A 26,320-nucleotide genomic window follows, 5' to 3' on the forward strand; every position below is an offset into this window, starting at 1 on the left:
AAATACACATCACACTTACTGACATCGAAGTTCATCTGCCAACATATTACCCGTTCACGTGGCTTGGTTAGTGCCGTCTGGACTTGACTATGATCTAAATATTCTGGTGCCATCTGTAAATGTTGGCAATACACTGCTCACCCCCTTTTTAGATTGTTAATAAGTATAAAATATTTACAGTAGTATTTGTTATAAAGCATGTAACCCCCCTCACTCTGCTTTTCTCCCTTCACAGGCACCTTGACTTTTTCTGAGCCTGACCAACGCATCAAGCACCTTATGTGGTGAAACTGGTTTTCACTGACCTCTTCATGGAGTCTGGTGTCCGAGTGATGAACCAAGGGCTGGGATGCCTCAGCAGACTGCACTTTTGGCTTCCAGTTAACCAGGGTGGTGAGACAGAAATTTACATTTGGTGCTGGCTTGGAGTAATCTAATGAATAACCACCAGTCTGGGGTGAGTCTGCCCAATTCCTCAGCAGTTTATCCCAGGGGAAGGGATATCTCAGTGCTTTGAGCATGGGCCTGCTAAACCCAGGCTTGTGAGATCAATCCTTGAGGGGGCCATTTAGGAATCTGGGGCAAAAATCTGCCTAGGGCTTGGTCCTGCTTTGAGCAGGGGGTTGGACTTGATACTGCCTGAGATCTCTTCCAACCCTGATATTCTATGAATTTGGCATCCTCATCAGTGTCCCACAGAATTCAGTGTTGATCGGTGAGTCACAGATTATTGCTCACTACTCCCAAGAGGTATCCCCCTTTTATAGATGGATACCGAGGCAGCAGGAAGGGAAGTGTCTGTCGTCATGTGGAACATAGGTCACTAGTCCCTAGCTGACAATCCCTTGCTTAGTCTCTCTCAGACTGGCTTGTATGGTCCATGGAGCAGCACAGAGGCATGGCGCTCTCTCTCCATTGGTTTCTCTAGTGCTGGGGATCTGCACTGATTTCAGTGGGGCTGCTCCCACTTACACGAGATGAGGATTTAGCTCAAGACATTTAGCTAGGGATAAAGCATCCGCAGAGACCAGGAAACCTGGCATGAGGGGTCCCAGCTCAGCCACGGATATACTGGGTGACCTTGGGCTCAGGCTCTCTAAGCATTGCATGCAGATTATTATTCATTATTTCTACTGTGTTGCTCTCAAAAAGTCCTAATCAGGGCCTCCAAGTCACAGGTTGCACTGATTTGGTTCCTTGCAGCACATCATTGGGCTCTGTGCACTGTGTCAGGCAGCATGTGGTCCCTGGTAAACAAGCAAGAGGGGTCGGTCCTGGGGCCAGTTTTGTTCAACATCTTTATTAATGATCTGGATGATGAGATTAATTGCATCCTCAGCAAGTTTGCAGATGACACTAAACTGGAGAGAGGGAGATACGCTGGAGAGCAGGGACAGGGTCCAGAGTGACCTAGACAAATTCGAGGACAGGGCCTAAAGAAATCTGGTGAGGTTCAACAAGGACTAGTGCAGAGTCCTGCACTTAGGACAGAAGAATCCCATGCACTGCTACAGGCTGGGGACTGGCTGGCTAAGTGGCAGTTCTGCATAAAAGGACCTGGGGATGACAGTGAACGAGAAGCTGGATATGAGTCAGCAGTGTGCCCTTGTTGCCAGGAAGGCTAATGGCATATTGGGCTGCAGTAGTAGGATCATTGTCAGCAGATTGAGGGAAGTGATTATTCCCCTCTATTCAGCACTGGTGAGGCCACACCTGGAGTATTGCGTCCAGTTTTGTTCCCCCCAATATAGAAGGGATGTGGAGAAATTGGAGAGAGTCCAGCGGAGGGCAACAAAAATGATTAGGGGGCTGGGGCACATGACCTACGAGGAGAGGCTGAGGGAACTGGGATTGTTTAGTCTGCAGAAGAGAAGAGTGAGGGGGGATTTGATAGCAGCCTTCAACTACCTGAAGGGGGATTCCAAAGAGGATGGAGCTCGGCTGTTCTCAGTGGTGGCAGATGAGAGAACAAGGAACAATGGTCTCAAGTTGCAGTGGGGGAGGTCTAGGCTGGATATTAGGAAACACTATTTCACTAGGAGAGTGGTGAAGCACTGGAATGGGTTCCCTAGGGAGGTGGTGGAATTTCCATCCTTCAAGGTTGTTAAGGCCCAGCTTGACAAAGCCCTGGGTGGGATAATTTAGTTGGTGTTGCGCTTGCTTTGGACTAGATGACCTGCTGAGGTCTCTTCCAACCCTAATATTCTATGATTCTAAGAGAAGGCTGAAAACTGAGCTGTGTGGAAACCTGTTTTTATGGCTGTAGTTTTTAACTGTTTATTTAATAAATTCTTCCTGTTTAAGAAGGACTGAAACTCCACTGATCACGACACACAAATAGTCTCACTGCATCTAACACAACCCAGGGGAGCAATGCCAGTTCATGGCCAGAGCAATGGTGCTGGGCGGGTGCGGGGGAGTCAGGACTCCCAGTTCCTATTCTCAGCTCTGTCACTGTCTCATTGTGTGGCCTTGGGTAAAATCACTTTTTATCTCTTCATGGCTCAGTCCATCGATAACATCGGGATAACGCTGCCTAGCAGCCTCGCTAAAGAGATTCTAGACGTAGTGATCAAAAGTGTCACGCAGAGGGTATGTATGACTCAGCTTCACTGTTCAGCTTCAGCCCCTGGGCAATGGGTGCCCTGTAGTTCTAGATAAGATGCCATTTTTATGAGTAAATACCTGGCTAATGGTAGCTGTGCCAATTATCTCCCTCCCTGTGGGCACCGAAGCCATCCCAGACTCTGCCCAGAATCCCGCCTTCACAGGTAATGCAGGGGACCATCCTTCTGCCTCCCTCAGCTGTTGTCCTCCTAGCTTCAAAGCTGATCCCTGGCCCTGCCCCGGAGGCCTGGATTAGGACAAAGGTCTCCCAGCCAATCCTCATTGCAGGGACCCTGCCTGCTACAGGCTCCCAGTTGGGAGGAGCAACAGGGAACCAAAAGCTAAAGAAATAAGCCACACAATGGTCTCTGCCCTCAGGACTTTGTAGCTGAGCTTTAGGGCCCACAAGTTCACTCGCCTGCAACACAACCCTGGTTCCAGCCCCCAGCTTCTTTTACACAGCTTCCTGGCTTCCCTCTCCGCTTCTCATCCCCCTGTCAGCCCCAGCACTGTGTCCCTGCAGCAGTTCCTGTCTCAGCCCTGAAGAAGAGAAAATGCATCTGGGTGGGGAGGAAGGTTTAGATGATCCAGAAAGTTGATGGGGTTGGGGAGGAAAGGAGCGAGAAACAGGGCTGTGACTCTGGGCAAAGTGGCAGAACGGAGGTGGGGTCGTGGAGGAAGAGGTGGAGAAGGGAGCGGGGACTTGTGGGAATACTTGGGACAGGGGGAGGGGCCTTGTAGAAAGAGGTGGGTATGGGGACAGGGCCTCAGGGAATAGGCAGGGAAGGGAACGTGGCCTCAGAAGTCCAGTTACCAGCAACTGGAATGGTGCCAGTCCTGTAAGTCAGTGAGTTGTACACAGGCCGATTCCTCAGTTTGTCATGCTGACACAGCACAGTAAGGCCAGGAAAGGGATTTATGTCACTGTGACTGTCCAGTCAGTGATTCAGGGAAGAAGGCCCATCACCATGTCACCAGGCAGCTCTGCACAGAGCTCAGTCTCAGAGCCAGAGCACCAGGAGAAAACTTTAGGCCCCTTTATGAGTAAAGAGCCAGAGCAGCCTGCCCCGGATCTGTTTGGTCCTCACCCCGTAGATGACAGGATTTAGTGTGGGGGGCATTGATTGGTACACATTGGCAATGAGAATGTGGAAATGCCCAGGCACATTCTGGCCAAATCGGTATGTGAGGGAGGAGAAGAGACCTGGTATATAAAAGGCTAAAATGACAAAGAGGTGGGAGCTGCAGGTCCCAAAAATCTTGAGCCGGGCGTCCTTTGTGGGGAGGCTGAAGATGGCCCTGAGGATTTGGGTATAGGTCACGGTGATAAAAATCACATCCAGACCCCTGACACAGAATAGTACGAAGAGGCCATAGTAACTACTGACACGGGTGTTGGCGCAGGCCAGATTCACCACGGCTATGTGTGCGCAGTATGGTTGGGGGATGATGTTGGTTCTGCAATACGGCCACTGCCTCGCTAGGATGGGAATGGGCAGTATGACCACGCAGCAGCACAGTCAGGCCGATCTTGACCACAACAGGGTTTGTCAGGATTTTGGAATATCTCAGAGGATTGCAGATGGCCACGTAGCGATCCAGAGCCATGGCCAGTAGGATCCCAGACTCGATCTCTAAGAAGCAGTGAATGAAGTACATCTGGGTGAGGCAGGCACTGAAATGGATTTCCCTGGAATTGAACCAGAAGATGCTCAGCGATTTGGGCAGGGTAGATGTAGTCAGGACCAGGTCGGTGATGGCCAGCATGCAGAGGAAATAATACATGGGCCCATAGAGGCTGTCCTCCATCTTCACGACGAACAGGATGGTGAAGTTCCCCAAGATGGCTATGATGTACATGGTGCAGAAGGGGATGGAGATCCAGACATGGGCTGTCTCCAGCCCAGGTATGCCCAGCAGGATGAAGGTGGAGGGGTTGGTGAAGTCAGTTTTGTTGGAATCTGACATGGAGTAGGGGAGAAGGTGTCCAACTCTTAGACAGAACAGTGTCTCCTTCATGTACCGTACGTTCCCCTGACTTCCTGTATGTGCCCAGGATCTAGGGTGATGGTTGCAGTAAATATTCCTGTATGGAGAGACAATATTAATTTGAGACGTTAAATGTAGCATTGGAGGCTTTTCTAATGGGTGAAGCAGATTGGTTGCTCTTCACACACTGAAAAATGACATTTTCATTATTCAGGTAAATTAAGTGTGAACACATGTCCCTACCAATGCCAATTCCATATTTTATGGTGCCCCCTGCCTTAATAATTCCTATACATTTGATGTGGGAAACCTTAATAGGCACCAACAGGAAACAAGAGTGTGAATACTGGTTATCCATCATTGTTCCTTAGTGCAACAAAACCCATGCTAGAGAGTCCATGCTCAAGGGAGTTCCCCATTCACCTAGTTGCTCAAAATATGAGAGTTGAAAAAAAAAAGTTTTGACACATGTACCAGAGAGAAAAATCTCAACTAAAAGACACATCAGGAGAAAGACCTGGGCATCATTGATAGCAGCACAACTTAAACGTTCACAGCAGTGTCCAAAACAAAGACAATGATGGGATGCCTAAGGAATGGGATGGAGAATACCTTACTCTGGACATGTGCTCAGTTTTGGACACCAAGTCTCTATAAAGGATATAGCAGATAGAAAGGGGATTTCTGTGACAGGCTGTTAGAATTGCGGAGGCTGCCATATGTGGACTGAAAAGTCTAGGACTGTTTAGTTTAGAGAAGATACAAAGAAGGGGGCTTATGATAGAGGAGAGGAAAATAAAGAATGGGACGGATTACATTCAAGTGGACAAATAGAGAACAGTTCCCAACCAGTAATATCTATGGACATTTTGTGTTTCAAAAGGGCTAATTCTCCTAAGGTGAAGCAAATTATCAACAAAACTGATAGGGAGGAAAAATGTTGAGAGAAAAAGTGAATGAGAATTGGGTGTTCTTTACGAAGAGTTTATTAGACAGCTCAGAAACCACAATTCCTCAGTCAAGAGTGTACACAACTTTGGCTAAAACTTCTATTCAGTGGCAAAATGAAGGCAGGAGTTAGGTGAGAAAAAGCAATACACACACACACACACACACACACACACACAAATAACTGGCTCTGTAATCTAGCAGAGAAAGGCAGAGCAACGCCCAATGGCTGGAAGATGAAGCCAGACAAATACCAGCTGAAAGTAAGGGCCAAATTTTTAGTCCTGAGGGTGATTAATGTTTGGAATAAACTGCAAAGGGAAGTGGTGGATTCTCCAGCTCTGCATGTCTGTAGATCCAGACAGGATGTTTTTTTTCTGGAAGATCTGTTTGAGGACTTGTCCACACTTAGAATGCTACAGTGGCGCTGCTGTAGTGCTTCAGTGTAGACACTATTTACACCCACTGCAGGGGTTCTTGTATTGGTGTAGGTAATCGCCTCCCCAAGAGGTGGATAGAAAAATTCTTCTGTTGACCCCATGCAACTATATGGGGGTTAGGTTGATATAGCTACATCTCTCAGGGGTGTGGATTTTTTTGCTCTTGCCAAAAAGAGAAAATGAAATTTTTGGATGCATTAGCAAAGGCATAGCATGCAAGTCAAGCTGGGGTACTGTGTCTAAATATGATCACCAATGTATAGAAAGGACGTAGAGAAACTGGAAATGACCAGAGGCAAGCAAGAAAAATGATGAAAGAGAGAGCATTCAAGCCATATGAGTGAAGGCTAAAGGAAGTGGGTATGTTTAGTTTGGAAAAGAGGAGACTGAGGGGGACATGGCAGCAGTCTTCCAGGATTTCAACAATTTCCACCCCACCACCAATCTCAGCCTGGACTAGTCCACACAAGAGATCCACTTCCTGGACACTACAGTGCAAATAAGCAATGGTCACATAAACACCACCCTATACTGGAAACCTACTGACCGCTATACTTAAGTATATGCCTCCAGCTTTCATCCAGACCACATCACATCATCCATTGTCTACAGCCAAGGTCTAAGATACAACCACATTTGCTCCAGTCCTTTGGACAGAGACAAACACCTACAGGATCTCTATCAAGCATTTTTAAAACTACAAATCTCACCCGAGGAAGTGAAGAAACAGATTGACAGAGCCAGAAGGGTACCCAGAAGTCACCTACTACAGGATAGGCACAACAAAGAAAGTAACAGAATGCCACTAGCCATCACCTACAGCCCCTAACTAAAACTTCTCCAATGCATTATCAAGGATCTACAACCTACCGTGAAGGACGATCATTCACTCTCACATATCTTGGGAGACAGGCCAGTCCTCGCTTACAGACAGCCCCCCAACCTGAAGCAAATACTCAGCAGTAACTACACAAAAAAACTCTAACCCAGGAACCAATCCCTGCAACAAACCCCGTTGCCAACTCTGTCCGCATATCTAATTAAGGGACACCATCATAGGACCTAACCACATCAGCCACACCATCAGGGGCTCGTTCACCTGCACATCTACTAATGTGATATATGCCATCACATGCCAGCAATGCCCCTCTACCATGTACATTGGCCAAACCAGACAGTCTCTACTCAAAAGAATAAATGAACACAAATCAGACATCAAGAATTGTAACATTAAAAAAACAGTAGGGGAACACTTCAATCTCTCTGGACACTCAATGACAGACTTAAAACTGGCAATTTTTTAACAAAAAAAAATTAAAACAGACTCCAGGAAGAAAAAGCAGAACTGGAATTAATTTGCAAACTGGACACCATCAAATTAGGCCTGAATAAAGACTGGGAGTGGATGGGTCACTACAAAAAGTAATTTTCCCTCTGCTGATACCCACACCTTCTTGTCATCTGTTGGAAATGGGCCACTTTGATTGCATTGGCCTCATTAGCACTACAAAAGTAATTTTCCCTCGCTTGGTATTCACCCCTTCTTGTCAATTGTTGAGAATAGGTCACATCCACCTTAATTAAATTGACTCATCAGCACTGACTCCCCACTTGGTAAGGCAACTCCCATCTTTTCATGTGTTAGAATATATATTCTGCTTACCGTATTTTTCACTCTATGAATCTGATGAAGTGGGTTTTAGCCCATGAAAGCTTATGCCGAAATAAATTGGTTTGTCTCTAACGTGCCACAAGGATGCCTCGTTGTTTTTGCTGATGCAGCCTAACACGGCTACGACTCTGAAATAAAAATTTTGGAGAAAAGTTGTTCACTCTTGCCACATAGGACAGGACAAAAGGCAATGGCTTCAAACTACAGCATAGCAGACAGGAGCGTCTATGTATTTTGGCGGCGTGCCTGTGGGAGGTCCACTGGTAATGAAGATTTGGCAGCATGTCTGTGGGAGGTCCTATGGTCCTGTGCCTTAGGTGTCCCCGCAGCCGAATTACCCCCAGAGCCGCGGGACCGACAGACCTCCTGCAGGCATGCCGCCGAAGGCTGCCTGACTGCTGCCCTTACGGCGACTGTCAGGCCATTCCCACCCCCCACATGGCTTCCTGCACCAGGCACATGCTTGGTGTGCAGGTGCAGGTGCCTATCCCCCCTCCGTTCCCCCCCCCCCAACTCCTGGTGAGGATCTTAAAACAAAGAAAAACCAATCAGGGTCTTAAAAAGAAAGCTTTTAATTAAAGAAAAAGAAAAGATAAAAATTATCTCTGTAAAATCAGGATGGAAATGCTTTACAAGGTATTTAAATTTAAATAGCCAGAGAAATCCCCCCTAGCCTCAGGTACAAAGTTACAGCAAACAGAGGTAAAAAGTCCTTCCAGCAAAAGAAACGTTTACAGGCTGAGAAAACAAACATAAGACTAACACGCCTTCCTGACTAGATACTTACAAATTTGAAACATGAGACTGATTCAGAAAAATTTGGAGAGCCTGGATTGACGTCTGGTCCCTCTCAGTCCCCGAGACCAAACAGCCCCCAAACAAAGAACACAAAACAAAGACTTCCCTCCACAAAGATTTGAAAGTATCTTGTCCCCTTATTGGTCCTCTGGTCAGGTGTCAGCCAGGTTTACTGAGCTTCTTAACCCTTTACAGGTAAAACAGACATTAACCTTTAACTATCTGTTTATGACAGAGGGGGAGGTCCTGATTTGGCTGGATCAGTGTGTTGATTATTTTTGATCATTACTTGTGTTGTGGAGGAATCCAAAGGGCCCGCTCCAGTTCGGGGGCCCTTGTGCTGGGCCCTTCACAAACACTGAAGGCGAAACAGACCCTGCCGCAAGGAGCTTATAAGATTAGGATTTAGCTCAAGACATTTAGCTAGAGATAAAGTATCCGCAGAGACAGGAAGCCTGGAGTGAAGGGTCCCAGCTCAGCCACGGATATACTGGGTAACCTTGGACACAGGCTCTCTATGCATTAAATGGAGATTATTATTCATTATTTCTAGTGTGTTGCTCTCAAAAAGTCCTAATCAGGGCCTTCAAGTCACAGGCTGCACTGATTTGGTTCCGTGTAGCACATCATTGGGCTTTATGCACTGTGCCGAGTTCCAGGCAGCGTGTGGTCCCTGGTAAACAAGCAAGAGGGGTCAGTCCTGGGGCTGGTTTTGTTCAACATCTTTATTAATGATCTGGATGATGGGATGAATTGCACCCTCAGCAAGTTTGCAGATGACACTAAACTGGGGAGGAGAGGTAGATAAGCTGGAGGGTAGAGATAGGATACAGAGGGACCTAGAAAAATTAGAGGATTGAGCCAAAAGAAATCTGATGAGATTCAACAAGGACAAGTGCAGAGTCCTACACTTAGGACAGAAGAATCGCATGCACCTCTACAGGCTGGGGACTGACTGGCTAAGCAGCAGTTCTGCAGGAAAGGACCTGGGGATTAAAGTGGATAAGAAGCTGGATATGAGTCAGCAGTGTGCCCTTGTTGCCAAGAAGGCTAATGACATATTGGGCTGCATTAGTAGGAGAATTGCCAGCAGATTGAGGGAAGTGATTATTCCCCTCTATTCGGCACTGGTGAGGCCACACCTGGACTATTGCATCCAGTTTTGGTCCCTCCCCCTACAGAAGGGATGCGGACAAACTGGAGAGAATCGTTGGGGCACATGACTTATGGGGAGAGGCTGAGGGAGCTGGTGTTATTTAGTCTGCAAAAGAGAAGAATGAGGGGGGATCTTATAGCAGCCTTCAACTACCTGAAAGGGGGTTCCAAAGAGGATGGATCTAGACTGTTCTCAGTGGTACCAGCTGACAGAACAAGGAGCAATGGTCTCAAGTTGCAGTGGGGGAGGTCTAGGTTTGATATTAGGAAACACTATTTCACTAGGAGAGTGGTGAAGCACTGTAATGGGTTCCCTAGGGAGGTGGTAGAATCTCCATCCTTAGAGGTATTTAAGGTCCAGCTTGACAAAGCCCTGGCTGAGATGATTTAGTTGGTGGTGGTCCTGCTTTGGACTAGATGACCTCCTGAGGTCTCTTCCAACCCTAATATTCTATGATTCTAAGAGAACACAACGCAGAGGACCAATGCCAGTGCATGGCCAGAGCAGTGGTGCTGCTGGGTCAGGACTCCTGGTGCTTATTATCAGCTCTGCCACCAACTCATTGGATGGCCTTGGGTAAATCACTTTACCTCTGTGTGGCTCAGTCCATCAATAACATGGGGATAACGCTGTTAGGAGGCTTATTTCTTCACCCTTTCACTTCCCTGGTCCTTCTTGCATGAACAGCGAGCAACAATACCCAAAGTCTGAAGGTGCAAACAATTCAAAGTTTATTGGAGTGAACTTCCAGCAAGCATGGATTCCAGTTTCCTTCCTCAGTGTCCCCCTTCTCAGCTCTGACACCACAGCGCCTTGCCTGTGTCCCTGTTCCCTTTCCCACCCCTTAGCGAAACATGATTCCAATTCCCCCATCCCCATTCCCTGTTCCCTTTCCCCCATTACTTCCTGATTGATTGCAGACTATATAGTAAAACTTGAGTTCTGCTTAACTAGACCTTAACCAATCATTTAACTGAAATTTAACTAACCAATCCTAACATATTGTAACATAGTTATTTAACCAATTATATCCCACCACCATAATTGGTTTACACCCAGCAAAATTAATTATACAGCAGACAGAAACAATCACAGAACCAGACAGAGATTATACAGACAAACAATAGGGAAGTGGAGACTACAGTGATAGAACACCACAGAAATGAGGGTTTCACATCCCAGTTATTGATAAGTGAGTTCTTGCCAGACAGGATGCTATCAAACTAAGTTTCCTTTACATCTTCTAGGCTCTTCCCTTTCTCTGGAGGTGACAGGAATAGACTGTATTCCTAACAGCCAATAGCACTTTATTTCAATGTGACTAGTTTGGGATGTGAGGATGTGACCATACACTTCCCAGCTTATGGCTGCCTCTGTTGCTTAGCCAAAGGCCTTAGCTTAAGAACAGGCCCTCAGACTTTCACAGGGAGAAAGAATCAAAATCATTGTCTGAGTAAGAGCCTTTCTTTTATACCTCTATAACAGGGGTCTGCAACCCGCGGCTCCGGAGCCGCATGCGGCTCTTCAGCCTCCTTGTTGTGGCTCCTTTCGGCCTTGACAAAAGAAAAAAAAAGAGAGAAAAAAAGAATAACGGTTATTTATTAATTTAATTTTTATTTATATATTTTATTTTTGTTTATTTTGTTGCACAGTTATCTTGGAGTTCGAGGTGATACTTTAACATCGAATTTTTAAAAAGTTTTTTATAATTTGTCAATTAAAATATGCGTCACATCCACATCTATAGCCCTCGCCTTTACCTGCAGGCGGCTTCTTGAGTGTGCGACCCCCGGGGTAAGCTAACCATGAATACATCCCAAAAAAGAAAAATCTCAGAAGAAAATGGAGAGTTTAATTCTGCATGGACAGATTCCTTTGCCTTCACTGCCAACGACGCTGGCTTACCTGTGTGCTTGATATGTGGCGAGAAATTAGCAAACAACAAAAAATGTAACGTTGAAAGACATTTTCAAAACAAGCACTCAGCATTTTCTGAAAAGTACCCAACTGAAGATGGGCAAAAGAGAGCGATTTCGGAACTACTACGGAAAGTTGAGCAGAGCAAACATACTTTCAAGAAGTGGATCAACTCTCCAAACTCAACTACAGCTGCTAGTTTTGTGGCAGCTCATGAAATCGTAAGGAGGGGGAAGCCGTTCACAGACGGAGAATACATGAAAGAATCGTTCATAAAAATATCAGAGCATCTATTCTCCGAATTCAAAAACAAACAGGAAATTATTCAGAAAATTAAAGAAATGCCTCTCTCTGCAAAGACCGTCAAGGACAGGACCATTAAAATGGCAACAAACATCACCAGTAAGCAAATTGATTACATCAATTCAGCTCAAGCATATTCAATTGCCTGTGATGAGTCAAGTGATGTAAACGATATTGAGCAGACAGCACTGTTATGCAGATATGTGAACTCTGATGGGAAGAACTGATTGAACTCATACCGCTAAAGGGCCAAACGCAGGGACAGGACATTTGTGAGGCTGTTTTGAGTTGTCTAAAAGCCAAAGGAATAAACACCACTCACCTGGTGTCAGTGTCTACTGATGGTGAACCCAGTATGAGAGGAGCACAGAAGGGCTTTGTGAATTTACTTCAAAAGTTGCTGGATCAAGAGCTGATGATGTTTCACTGCATCTTGCACCAAGAAGCACTGTGCGCTCAAACATTCCCCCCTGAATGTGTGGAAGTGATGAACCTCATTATTAAGATAGTGAACAAAATAATTGCAAACGGGTTAAACCACCGACAGTTTTGTTCATGGTTAGATGAAGTCAAGAGCGCATATTTGGATCTCCTGCTGCACAATAGAGTTCGGTGGCTGTCAAGGGGAGACGTGCTGAAACGCTTCGCTGCTTGTCTGGAACATGTGAAAACCTTCTTGGAAAGCAAAGGCCTCAGCTATCCCGAACTGGGAGACCTCAATTGGCTGGAAAAGTTTTATTTCATGGTGGATATGACAAGTCACTTAAACACGCTGAATAAAAATCTCCAGGGAAAGGGAAGCACGGCCCTGCAGTTGCTGGAGCATGTTCTGGCGTCTGAGCGCAAGATGACAGTGTTTGCCAGAGATGTACAGAGAGGTACGCTCTCACTTCCCCTCCCTGAGAGAGTTCAAAGAAGAGAACAAGCACATAAATTGTGATTATTTACACCGTGCAATTATGGCAATGCAAGCTGCATTTGGAGAAAGATTCAGCAAGTTCAGAAAGGAAAAAAACACTCTGTCCTTCCCTGTCACACCGCTGGACATCGACCCATCCCTGCTGAACATATCCGCATTCACAGGGATAAGTCAGCCCGATCTTGAAATTGAACTGGCCGACATAGCGGATAAAGACTTATGGGTGTCCAAGTTCAAAAGCCTGACAGCGGATCTCGAAGAAGTCGCCCATCAGAAGGCCACTCTCGCTAAAGAGCACAAATGGAATGAAACCCGAAGAGGATGAGAGCACACTGAAATGGACTTGTCAAAAAACGTTCCTAATTTTATGTTTACTTTTTTAAAACTGCTAAGCTGCAACTATATGTTTTTTTATATTAAAGTGGGCTACATTTTATTTTAATTTTACACAAATACGGGAAGGACTCAAAAAGGCCTGCATAGTTCAGTGTTTAATTTATTTCAAAGTAGGCCTACACATGCACACTGCACTTCTGTTTGTTGTATTCTGTTGTTATAACAGGTAAAATTAAAAAAAGATTACAACTTTTGAAAGTTTATAAGCAGTGTTACGTTTTGCGGCTCCAGACTATTTTTCTTTAGTGGAAGAGGGGGCAAAATGGCTCTTTTGATAGTAAAGGTTGCCGACCCCTGCTCTATAACTAGCTAAGTGATAAACATACACTTAAAGTATAGGCCTTTGCCGACAGGCCTGAATATCTATACCCTAACACTCTACCACCACCCCCTTTTTTATTTCCTCTTAGGGATCCTCCTGCCCAGGTATCCCTGGAAAAGCACAGGACATATGGCGACACATCTCCTGACAGGGTCAGGCATCAAGGTGGAAGGTATCGATATTCCATTTATCCCACTGCACCTTGTATAGTACCATGCCCTGCACCTTCTCTCGTACGGGCGTACCACACCTTGTTCCAATTACTGTCCCAGACTCCCCATTATATTGGGTCCGTGAAGGTTGGGTCTGGGTTGTCTAGTACACTGCGGCAGGGGGAGGGCTTACTACATTATGTATAGGTTATCATTAGTGGCTGTTCACTGGGGCGTTGTGCCCCCCCCCTTGATCATTTCCATACGCAACGTAACATAAATACAGTTAACAATACACCAACTGCTATGATAATCCACATTAACACTGAGTCCTGACCACTGCAGTATAGTCCGACATCCTGGCCTCCACCAAAACACTGTTTCTCCTCCTTCAACAGGGTCAAGATCTTAATGTGTCCAGTTGCTGGCAGCTGCAACAAGCTGCCCCTGCAGGTTTTATGTGCTTTTGTCCATATCATAAGCCCATTGAATGTCCAGAGAGAAAAGGGTCATTGTCCAAACCAACTTAACCACGTGCTATGGAATCAGGCAGTATGCCCCGGTTTGATTATTCACAGAAATAAGATTTACAAATCCCTTTGTGCACCAAAGTCCAGATAGCAGCGTGTAGACGTCTGTAGTTTGGTTAGGGGCTGGTATAATTGTGCCCTCAGGAATATGCACATTTGCAGCAAGATCCCTCATACCCAGTACACCCAATTGTCCACCCCTTGCCGTAGGCCATTGATCCTCCATAGTCATAGGAGAGGGGCACAGCCAAACATCTTTGGATTTACACCATTTTACACACCCCTCCATTGATTCCCAGCGAGCGCCTCCCCTTCTCATTATTCCCATAGGGCTTCTATTTCCAGGCACCATGGTAGCTATTACACTGGTGCTGGCCTCCTAGCTGAGCATTTTGCATTCCCATACACATCTCCCTCTTCCCCTCAGGTCAGCATTTTGAAGCCATCCCCCACCCACGTCACCGTGGTTTTCTGTTCATTGAAACACAACAATGCTAGCAACAAGATAAACACTACAGACAAACAACACAAAACATAGATCCATGGTATTCTGGGTTATTCTTCCTCTGGTGCCAGCTTGCTTGTAGAGTGTCTGCAAAACAAAAGAAACAATTTCCACCCCCCTGGTGGGGACAGATTATTGCTTAATAATAATAAAACCAATTCATTTTAAAAACGTCCTTGCTAATTGCAGGAAAAACAGAAGAATTACCTCCAGGCTGTCCTTATTTTGTTCTATAGTCAGGCTCGTGAATTACTCCACTCACTGGTCATTTATGAAATTCATGAGGTGGTATGCCTCAGTTTCCCCTCTTGTACAACACACACACACACACACACAGCCTTAGGGTTAACCTGTCCTCCTTATTTTCAGGCTTGATTTGCTTTTTCACCTCCCTTTTCTGGAGGGCCAGAATCTGAGTCTTCTAGTAGCTTGTTTGCTGACCAGATGTATTCATTATTTGCAGGTTCTTTGTGCGGCCACTTATGGGCAGTTTCTGCCTTCCCCCATCAGCTAGGTAATTTGCATCCACACAGAGGCTTTCTTGGCTTGCCTCTGGATCCAAAGCTACCAGCAGCTCAAAGACTGTCTTAAAAGGGACACATTCCACTTCCACCAGAGTTCTGATTACTGTTCACTTCCATCTCCTGCTCCAAAACACACACAGATCTGAAACAGAGAGCACAACCTATTGTGGCTCCTTTTGGAGTCCGAATAGGTCACTTGCTTCTTTAAATCACTTACTCCTATACTTGGTTCTTTAAGGTGGTGCAATTTGTCTGTAACAACTCAGCCACCAAGTACAATTATTGCCACACAGCTGCCTTAACCTGTGCTGTCTTTACCTTGAGACTGTTCAAAAGGCAGTAAAACATTTGTTTTCATGGTTGCCCATGGATCTTTTACTCCAAAAATTCCAGTGGAATACAGCAGACCTCTGACATCCTTTGTCCCAAACAAACCAAAAACAAATAAACGAACAAACAAACAAAAAAAACCCAAAAACATTTCACATAAGTATCCAAAGTACCCTCCATTGAAACTTCAGAAAAATAAAAGTGTGGAAAGGTGTGGGGAGCAGAGGGGGAAGAGGTGGAAAGAAACCAATTAAGCCTGTGAGGTCCATTTAAAGTACAGGGTACCAGCAGCAAATTAAGTAAACTGAGAGAAAGAAGAAGGAAAAAGAGTGAATGGTACAGTTAGTTCTGAGCCAAGAGTAGGTGCCTCAGGTTGAAATAGCTGGGAACCCTGAGCCCCAGGTTCTCATCCTGCCTCTGGGAGAAGAGTGGGGGTTGTTACCTGCTCCTGCAAACCCTGCCACTGTGAAACCTTTGCTTTTTCCCTCCACTCCCCCAGGACCAAGTCCCAGCTCCTGTCTCTAAAGCTGGTCTGTTAACTCTGCTCCTGACTCTAAACCCTGTTGTGCCAAATCATCTTTAACCACCCTAACTAATGTATAACACTGCAGCAGCCCTTGCTGAAGCAGCACCAAACTTGAAAGGTTACTGGCAGCTTCCCATAATGCTGCCCCTACTTCAAACCTCTCACAAGCGGACTGAAGTGCCTCCTTTCCCTGGAAGGCATCCAGTCCCCATGGGCAGGGACCTTCTTCCACTGCCCATATACCAAAGGAGGGTGGGCTCCTCAGCCACCCCCTATCCCTCTGGGTCCCCTGACACTTCTCCCATTTTTTTTCAGTCTCATCCCAGGCTGACCTTCCCTGGAGGCTTGGCTCAGAGCAAAGGGCTCCCAGCCCATCCCCATTGCAGGGGCCCTGCCAGCTACAGGCCCCCAGCTGGGAGGAACAAAAGGGAACCAAAAGCTAAAGAAATAAGCCACACAAGGATCTCTTCCCTCAGGACTCTGTAGCTGAGCTTTAGGACCCACAAGCTGTAGGATGCACAGTCTCACCCGCCTGCAACACAACCCTGGTTCCAGCCCCCAGCTTCTTTTATACAGCTTCCTGGCTTCCCTCTCCACTTCTCATCCGCCTGTCGGCCCCAGCACTGCGTCCTTGCTGCACTCACTGCAGGCTCCTTGTCAGCCTGCAGCAGCTCCTGTCCCAGCCCCGAAGCAGAGGGAGTTCATCTGTGCAAGGAGGGAGGTCGAGATGATCAACAAAGTTTATGGGGTTGGGGAGGAAAGGAGAGAGCAACAGGGCTGTGACTGGGGAACGTGGCAGAACAGAGGTGGGGCCATGGGGGAAGAGGTGGAGAAGGGAGCGGGGCCTTGTGGGAATACTTGGGACAGGAGGAGGGGCCTTGTGGAAAGAGTTGGGGCCGGAGGCAGGAGCTTGGGTAATAGGCAAGGAAGGGCACATGGCCTCAGTGGTCCAATTACCAGCAATTGGAATCAGGGCCGGCTCCAGACCCCAGCACGGCAAGCACACGCGTGGGGCGGCATTTGCCAGCAGGGGCGGCAGGCGGGTCCGGTGGACCTCCCTCAGTCATGCCTGTGGGAGGTCCACCGGAACCCCGGGAGCAGCGGACTTGCCGCAGGCATGACTGCGGAGGGGGCGCTGGTCGCACGGCTCGGCTGGACCTCCCGCAGGCACGCCTGCGGAAGCTCCACTGGAGCCGCGGGACCAGCGAACCCTCTGCAGCTGCGGGAGGTCCAGCCGAGCCACGCGACCAGCGGACCCTCCGCAGTCATGCCCACGGGAGATCCGGGGTTCCGGTGCACCTCCCGCGCATGATTGCTTGGGGCGGCCAAATTCGTAGAGCTGCCCCTGACTGGAATGGTGCCAATCCTGTAAGTCAGTGAGTTGTACACAGACCGATTCCTCAGTTTGTCATGCTGACCCAGCACAGTAAGGCCAGGAAAGGGATTAATGTCACTGTGACTGTCCAGTCAGTGATTCAGGGAAGAAGGCCCATCACCATGTCACCAGCCAGCTCTGCACAGAGCTCAGTCTCAGAGCCAGAGCACCAGGAGAAAACTTCAGGTCCCATCATGAGTAAAGAGCCGGAACAGCCTGCCCCGGATATGTTTGGTCCTCACCCCATAGATGATGGGATTTAGCGTGGGGGGCATTGATTGGTACACATTGGCAATGAGAATGTGGAAATGCCCAGGCACATTCTGTCCAACCCGGTACATGAGGGAGATGAAGAAATTTGGGATGTAAAAGGCTAAAATGACAAAGAGGTGGGAGCTGCAGGTCCCAAAAGTCTTGAGCCGGGCGTCCTTTGTGGGGAGGCTGAAGATGGCCCTGAGGATCTGAATATAGGACACAGTGATAAAAATCATATCCAGACCCTTCACACAGAATAGCACAGAGAGGCCGTAGTAACTACTGACACGGGTATCGGCGCAGGCCAGATTCACCACGGCCATGTGCGCACAGTACAGCTGGGGGATGATGTTGGTTCTGCAATATGGCCACTGTCTTGCCAGGAGGACACCGGGCAGTATGACCAGGCAGCCACGCAGCAGCACGGCTAGGCCAATCTTAGCCACAACGGGATTTGTCAGGATGGCAGAATGTCTCAGGGGTCGCAGATGGCGACGTAGCGATCAAAAGCCATGGCCAGGAAGATCCCAGACTCCATCTCTAAGGGTATGTCTACACTACCAGATTAGTTCGATTTAACTTAATTCGAATTTGTGGAATCGGCCTTACAAAGTCGAATTTGTGTGTCCACACTAACGGGGCAAGCGTCGACATTGGAAGCGGTGCACCGTGGGAACCTATCCCACAGTTCCCGCAGTCCCCACTGCCCATTTGAATTCTGGGATTTCCCCACAGTGCATGCTGGGGGGAAAAATGTGTCGAGGGTGGTCTTGGGTAACTGTCATCATTCAACGTGCTTTCGGACGTCTCAAGGGGAGATGGAGGAGCTTACTGACTCGCTCGGATCTCAGCGAAACCAATATCCCCATTGTTATTGCAGCTTGCTGTATGCTCCACAATCTCTGTGAGAGCAAGGGGGAGACCTTTATGGCGGGATGGGAGGTTGAGGCAAATCGCCTGGCTGCTGATTACGCTCAGCCAGACAGCCGTGCAATTAGAAGAGCCCAGCGGGAAGCGCTGTGCATTCGGGAGGCTTTGAAAGCTAGGTTCCTCAGGAAGCAGGGTAACCTGTGACTGTTCAGTTTCTTTACAGAGAAGCTTCAGTTACTGTTGACTTTCTTCTGCGGTTACATACCCCGTTCACTACGTTTCCCCCCTTCCAACACACGTTTAAAAATAAAGTTAATGGAACATTGTTAATTAACAACGTTTTCTTTATTAATGAATTCGCGTTAAAGGGTTGAAACAGGGACACAGACTGTGGTGGGTAGGGTGTGCAGTGATGTTAACACTGCTTCTACACTCAAGGAATGATAGGCTCCTGCTCCTAGAGTGGTCTGCAGTGCCGGACTGGTTGTTTCAACGGAGCCTGCCATTCCTCCTTTTCGGGACTCTGTGTGCGGGGGCTACGTGACCTTGTGGCGGGGGAGGACGGTTACAGATTCCCCTGCTGCATGGCTCTGTGGTCCGGGACAAGGACTGCTGCATAAGTTCTGTAACCGCCCTCCCATGCCACAAAGTCACGTACCCCCCACCCACACAGAACATGGAAAACACCTCCCAGACCGACCAGGGTGCATACTGACTGCACTGTGTGTGTGACCTGCTGTTGATCCTGCCCCCGTGTCTGTACTCTGGTAAAGGTGACTGTCCTATGCAATTAACAACCCCCTTCCCCACCCTTCACAGACAGTCTTCTGTAGAAAAACTTGACGGAAATAGTAATTAACAGCAAACTACTTTTAATAGTCAACTACACAGTTAGGGGATGAAACTGGGATTGGGGCTTGGGTGAGCCAGGAAGGGAAGGACTTCTCAACATTTAGGGAATGAGAGCCTTCTTGTATTTGTGCACTCTGCAGGGGTGCAGTGACAGTTTTCACGGCCCCTGTCGCCCCTCCTTCTTGTTACTTTGGGTGAGGGGGGTTTGGAACTTTGTGGCGGGGGAGGGCGGTTGCAGATACAGTGCAGGGGGGCTCTGTCCTCCTGCCTGCGGTCCTGCAGAACATCCACAAGGCGCTGGAGCTTGTCAATTTTTCCCTGGGCATTTCCTGTGTGGCTGGTCAGAACATCCAAGCTCAGACTGCTGTCCAGAGCATCAACAGAATGGTGCACTGTGGGATAGCTCCCGGCGCTACTAAGGTCAATTTCCGTCCACACATAGCCTAATTCAACATAGCCATGTCAAATTTAGCGCTACTCCCCTCATTGGGGAGGAGTACAGAATTCAAACTAAAGAGCCCTCTAGGTCGAACTACTTAGCTTCCTGGTGTGGACGGGTGCACGGTTAAGTTGAATTAACGCTGCTAAATTCGACATAAACTCCTAGTGTAGACCAGGCCTAAGAAGCAGTGAATGAAGTACATCTGGGTGAGGCACGCACTGAAATCAGTCTCCCTGGAATTGAACCAGAAGATGCTCAGTGTTTTGGGCAGGGTAGATGTAGTCAGGACCAGGTCAGAGACTGCCAGCATGCAGAGGAAATAGTACATAGGCCCATGGAGGCTCGGCTCCGTCTTCACAATGAACAGGATGGTGAAATTCCCAAAGATGGCTATGGTGTACATGGTGCAGAAGGGGATGGAGATCCAGATATGGGCTGCCTCCAGCCCAGGAATGCCCAGCAGGATGAAGGTGGAGGGGTTCTTGAAAGCAGTTGTGTTGGAATCTGACATGGAGTAGGGGAGAAGGTGTCCAGCTCTGAGACAGAACAGTGTCTCCTTCATGTACCGTATGTTCCCCTGACTTCCTGTATGTGCCCAGGTTCTAGGGTGATGGTCGCAGTATAAATGCCTGAATGGAGACACAATGTTAATTTGAGACACTAAATGTACTACTGGTGTCTGTTCTAATGGGTGAAGCAGATTGGTTGCTCTTCACACCCTGAAAAATGACATTTTTATTATTGAGGTAAATGAATTGTGAACACATGACTCTACCAATGCCAATTCCATATTTTATGTTGCCCCCTGCCTCAATAATTCCTATACATCCTGGTGTGGGAAACCTTAATAGGCACCAGCAGGAAACAAGAGTGTGAATACTGGTTATCCATCATTGTTCCTTAATGCAATGAAACCCAGGCTAGAGAGTCCAGGCTGTAGGGAGTCCCCCATTCACCTAGTTGTTCAAAACCTGAGAGAGGAACAAAAAGAACAAAGCTTTGACTAAACATGTACCAGAGGGAAACATCCCAACTAGAAGACACCACAGCGGAAAGACCTGGGCGCCACTCATAGCAGCTCGACGGAAACACCTGCTCATTTGCAGAATTGGCCAGAACAAAGACAATGTTTAGATGCCTAAGGAATGGGATGGAGAATAACCTGCTCTGGACATGTGCTCAGTTTTGGTCACCCAGTCTCTAAAAAGGATATAGCAGATAGAAAGTGGGTTTCTGAGACAGGCTATGAGAATGGGGGAGGGTGCCAGATGCGGACTGAAAAGTCTGGGACTGTTTAGTTTAGAGAAGATACAAAGAAGGGGGGTTATGATAGAAGAGAGGAAAATAAAGAATGGAACTGATTACATTCAAATGGACAAACAGAACAGTTCCCAACCAGTAACATCTATGGACACTTTCAAAAGGGCTAATTCTCCTAAGGTGAAGCAAATTATCAACAAAACTGATTGGGAGGAAAGATTTTGAGGGAAAAATGTGAATGAGAATTGGGTGTTCTTTACGAAGAGTTTATTAGACAGCTTTGGCTAAAAACTGTGTTCAGTAGCAAGATGAAGGCAGGAGTTGCCGGGGAAGCAATATATAAACACACACAAACACAAATTACTGGCTCTGTAATCTAATGGAGAAATGCAGAGCAAGGCCCAATGACTGGAAGATGAAGCCAGACAAATAGCAGCTGGAAGTAAGGGCCAAATTTTTAGCACTGAGGGTGATTAACATCTGGAACAAACTGCAGAGGGAAGTGGTGAATTCTCCAGCTCCGCATGTCTGTAGATCCAGACTGGATGTTTTTTTCTGGAAGATCTGCTTGAGGACTTGTCTACACTTAAAATGCTACAGTGGCGCTGCTGTAGACACTACTTACAACAATGGCAGGGGTTCTCACATTGGTGTAGGTAATCCACCTCTCCAAGAGGTGGTAGCTAAGTGGATTGAAAAATTCTTCCGTTGACCCCATGCCAACTATATCGGGGTAAGGTTGATATAGCTAGAGCTCTCAGGGGTGTGGATTTTTTTGCTTTTGAAAAAATAAGCAAGTGTAATTTTTGGATGCATTAGCAGAGGCATCACATGCAAGTCAAAGGAGGTGATAGTGCCACTGCACTGGGTGCTGGTTCAGCCTCAGCTGGAGAACTGTGTCTAATTTGGTCACCAATGTATAGAAAGGACATAGAGAAACTGGAAATGACCAGAGGCAAGCAACAAAAATGATGAAAGGGAGAGAATTCAAGCCATATGAGCAAAGGCTGAAGGAACTCTGTATGTTTAGTTTGGGAAAGAGGAGACTGAGGGGGACATGGCAGCAGTCTTCCAGGATTTCAACAATTTCTATCCCACCACCAACCTCAGCCTGGACCAGTCCACACAAGAGATCCACTTCCTGGACACTACAGTGCAAATAAGCGATGGTCACATAAACACCACCCTATACCGGAAACCTGCTGACTGCTATACTTACCTGCATGCCTCCAGCTTCCATCCAGGATACACCAGACAATCCATTGTCTACAGCCAAGCTCTAAGACAGGCCTGCACAACATACAGCCCGCGGGCCGCATGTGGCCCGCAGAGCCTCACTGTGCGGCCCGCAAGGGGATTCTAAATCCCCCGCACACGGCGCTCTGCGGGGAGCCCAGAGCCCTTTAAATCTCATCCGCGGCTGGGAGTCAGAGGGCTCTGGGCTGCCGGCAGCGGCGGGGAGCCCAGAGCCCTTTAAATCTCAGCGGCGGCCGGGAGTCAGAGGGCTCTGGGCTACTCGCAGCGGCAGGGAGCATAGAGCCCTTTAAATCCCAGCTGGGGCCGGGAGTCAGAGGGCTCTGGGCTGCCCGCAGAGATTCCCAGCCGCGGCTGGGATTTAAAGGGCTCAGGGCTCCCCGCGGCTGCGGGCAGCCCAGAGCTGTTTGAATCCCGGCATGCGGCTGCTGTTTGCCCCCTCCCGAGACCTCCGCCCCAACTGCCCCCCAGGACCCCCACCCCCTATCTAACACCGCTGGTCCTTATCCCCTGATACCCCTCTCCTGGCACTCCTGCCCCTAACTGCCCCCCAGGACCCCACCCCCTATCTAAATGCTGCTGCTCCTTGTCCCCCGATTGCTCCCTCCCAAGACCCCTGCTCCAACTGCCCCTTGGGACCCCAGCCCCTCGCTACGCCGCCCGTCTCCGTGTCCCCAGTTGCCCCCTCCTGAGACCCCCAGCTTTCGCCCAGGACCCCACCCCCGACCTGTCCCCTGATAAAACCCAGGGACTCCCATGCCTAAACAACAGCTGCCTGTCTCCTGACTGCCCCCCAGAACCACTGCCCCATCCAACCACCCCTGCTCCCTGTCCCTTGACTGCCCCCTGGAACTCCCTACCCCTTCTCCAACCCCCAGCCCCCTTACCGTGCCACTCAGACCAGCGTGTCTGGCTCCATGCAGCTCCAGACACATTGCTGCCATGCTCCCCCGTGGAGCCCACAGCCCCCCTCTCCCACCCAGCACCTGCCTTCCAGATTTGAACACCTCAAAATTCAGGAGTGCTCAAGCTCAGTTTGGGCAGCTGTTACTTCATTTCTCCCAAATCAAATATACTGATCCACTGTAACTTGCTGTAGAAAAAGCAGGATAAAATTGAGCAAGAAATGCTTATTAGCACTGGAATTGCTATTTTCAACAGCCCTTTTTGTTTGTTTAAGGAAGACAGTGATATTGCATTGGCAAATTCCCCATAGAAAGAAAGAGTGGAACAAAAGAATAATAAAGGCACTGGGGCGGCAGGGGGTGTGGGTCAGTGGGGGGAGAGCCCAGGATTGGGGCAGCAGAGGGGTACAGGGGGGAGCCCAGGGCTGGGATGGGGGGCAGCCAAATATTTTTTTGCTTGGGGCAGCAAAAAACCTAGAGCCGACCCTGCCGGGTTCCCGCAGCCGCCGGAGCCCCGAGCCCTTTAATTTGACCCTGAGGGCTCCCAGCCACCTCTTCAGCTGGGAGTTGATTTAAAATAAAGTATCACCTCCCCACCCCCAACCTTCCTTTTTGGCCCACAGCTGTTTTGGTGGGGCGGCGCTGGGGAAGGAGGGTTTGTTTCTGCGGGGCTGGATGGCCCTGGGGCAGGGTATTTCTGCGGGGCCGGGAGGTTTCGGCCCTCGGCTGTTTTCTTTGGAGGAATGTGGCCCTCGCCGCTTTACGAGTTGTGCAGGCCTGCTCTAAGATACAACCGCATTTGCTTCAATCCCTCAGTCAGAAACAAACACCTATAGGATCTCTATTAAACATTCTTAAAACTACAATACCCACCTGGGAAAGTGAAGAAACAAATTGACAGAGCCAGAAGGGTACCCAGAAGTCACCTACTACAGGATAGGCCCAACAAAAATTAACAGAATGCCACTAGCTGTCACCTACAGCCCCCAACTAAAATCTCTCCAGGGCATCATCAAGGATCTACAACTGACGCTGGAGGACGATCCCTCACTCTCACAGACCTTAGGGGAAAGGCCAGTCCTTGCTTACAACAGCCCCCCAAGTCACCAGTAACTACACACAAAGCAACAAAAACACTAACTCAGGAACCAATCCCTGCAACAAACCCCGTTGCCAACTCTGTCCGCATATCTAATCAAGGGACACCATCATAGGACATAACCGCATCGGCCAAACCATTAGGGGCTCTTTCACCTACACATCTACCAATGTGATATATGCCATCATGTGCCAGCAATGCCCCTCTGCCATGTACACTGGCCAAACTGGGCAGTCTCTGCTCAAAAGAATAAAGGGACAAATATCAGACATCAAGAATTGTAACATTCAAAAACCAGTAGGAGAACACTTCAATCTCTCTGGACACTCAATGACAGACTTAAAACTGGCAATTGTTTTAACAAACAAAATTAAAACAGATCCAAGGAGAAACTGCAGAACTGGAATTAATTTGCAAACTGGACACCATCAAATTAGGCCTGAATAATGACTGGGAGTGGATGGGTTACTACATAAAATAATTTCCCCCTACTGATACCCACACCTTCTTGTCATCTGTTGGAAATGGGCCACCTTGATTGCATTGGCCTCGTTAGCACTACAAAAGTAATTTTCCCTGGCCTGGTATTCACCCCTTCTTGTCAACTGCTGAGAATACATCACATCCACCTTAATTGAAATGGCTCATTAGTACTGACCCCACACTTGTAAAGTAACTCCCATCTTTTCATGTGCTATTCTGCTTACTGCTTACTAATGAAGTGGGTTTTAGTTTATGCCCAAATACATTTGTTCGTTTCTAAGGCACTCCTCGTTGTTTTTGCTGATACAGACTAACACAGCTACCGCTCTGAAATAAAAAAAGATGGAGAAAAGTTGTTCACTCTTGCCACAGAGGGCAGGACAAGAGGCAGTGGGTTCAAACTACAGCACAGCAGACAGGGGCGGCTCTATGTATTTTGGCAGTGTGCCTGCGGGAGGTCCCAGGGTCCCTTGCCTTTGGCGTCCCTGCTGCCAAATTACCCCCAGAGCCGCGGGACCGGCAGACCTCCCGCAGGCATGCCACTGAAGGCTGCCTGACTGCTGCCTTCACGGTGACCGTCAGGCCATCCCACCCCCCCGTGGCTTGCTGCACCTGGCACGCGCCTGGAGTGCTGGTGCCTGGAGCCGCCCCGATAGCAGATTTAGATTAAATCTCAGCATAAACTGCCTAAATTAAGAACAGGAGGACAATGGAACAGACGCCTCGGGAAATCCTGGAGGCTCCTTTACTGCAGGTTTTCTAAAGGAGGTTGGACAGTCATCTGTCCTGGATGGCTTAGACACAACAAATCCTGCATCTTGACAGGGGTGTAGAGTAGCTGACCCTTGCGGTTCCTTCTCCCCCTGTGGCTCTAGGATTCTATGATATAAAATGCCAGTGTAGACCCCGCCTTAGTCAAACACAAGGGATTCACAAATGGATTGGCCATTGTAGGTGGTGCTGGTGGCACGGTACCACCGTTAGTTAAGGCTGTCTGACACCTTCAATTAGGAGACCTCATTTTCAATTGCTTAGAAGTTTGCCAAACTTTAAGCAATTGGACTGAAACTTCACACAGAATATCAGGGTTGGAAGGGACCTCAGGAGATTGTCTAGTCCAAACCCTGCTCAAAGCAGGACCAACCCCAGATCCCTAAATGGCACATCCCTGGGTTTGGCCAGCCAATGCTCAAAACATTGAGCTATCCCTCCCCCAAAGCCATACAACATGGCACCACTGGGTATTAAACCCAGGATCTTTTGTGTACCAGGCTAGTGCTTTAGCCAGCTGAGCCATGGTGCCTGCTTCAGGAAAGTGTTTGCAACACATACCAGGTGTCTGCTTCCCGCTGAATTGTTTTTTGAGTTTCCAGCATAACATTGGAGCCAACTTCTCAAATGAAGCTAGGAGAAAAGATGTGTTGCTCATGCTGAAACATTCTTAGACTTGTTCCAGTGAGGAGCCCAAGCAGCTCCATAGAGATAAAAGTT

The 26,320-nt window shown here is 48.0% G+C and overlaps 1 long non-coding RNA gene and 1 pseudogene across 1 annotated transcript; one reads left to right on the forward strand and one right to left on the reverse strand.

Annotated features, from left to right (window-relative positions):
• Window positions 1-247: 247 nt before the first annotated feature.
• LOC120370644 lies at window positions 248-18,086 on the forward strand. The gene is made up of 3 exons (XR_005583856.1): window positions 248-457; window positions 13,556-13,639; window positions 18,048-18,086. It is a non-coding gene; the product is annotated as an uncharacterized LOC120370644 (long non-coding RNA).
• On the reverse strand, window positions 3,636-4,575 carry LOC120370643 (annotated as a pseudogene).
• Window positions 18,087-26,320: the final 8,234 nt, after the last annotated feature.

This window comes from Mauremys reevesii, linkage group 8, assembly GCF_016161935.1.
Source record: "Mauremys reevesii isolate NIE-2019 linkage group 8, ASM1616193v1, whole genome shotgun sequence".
Classification (NCBI taxonomy): Eukaryota; Metazoa; Chordata; order Testudines; family Geoemydidae; genus Mauremys; species Mauremys reevesii.